Source organism: Penaeus monodon, chromosome 27 (genome assembly GCF_015228065.2).
Source record: "Penaeus monodon isolate SGIC_2016 chromosome 27, NSTDA_Pmon_1, whole genome shotgun sequence".
Classification (NCBI taxonomy): domain Eukaryota; kingdom Metazoa; phylum Arthropoda; class Malacostraca; order Decapoda; family Penaeidae; genus Penaeus; species Penaeus monodon.
The window spans coordinates 34,945,762-34,946,132 of NC_051412.1; positions in this window are offsets into that span (position 1 = coordinate 34,945,762).

Sequence of the window (371 nt, forward strand, 5' to 3'; positions counted from 1 at the left end):
AGTATATTTTGTACAGGAAGCATTAATGCTGAAAAATAAAGTATGTTAAAAGGAAGTGAAAATTAAACAGTTTTTGTTTCACACTGCTAACATTTTACTTCAACATTTTCTACCTCATCCAAAATTTCATCTTCAGTCATGAAAGTCAAATGAAAGTCATTTCCCTCATTACAAAAATATTTCGACCCAAAGAAGCATGGCTAAAATTGCTTTAGATCATATTAATACTACTAAATGTATTTTTTTTTTCAATAATTCAAAATCAAAAAGGCAACTGCATATTTCTGATAAGGTTTTGCATAATGAAGTCAGTGATAATAAAAAAAGTAAGGGCTGAGCTAAATCCAACATCTGTGTTAAAAAGGGAATAA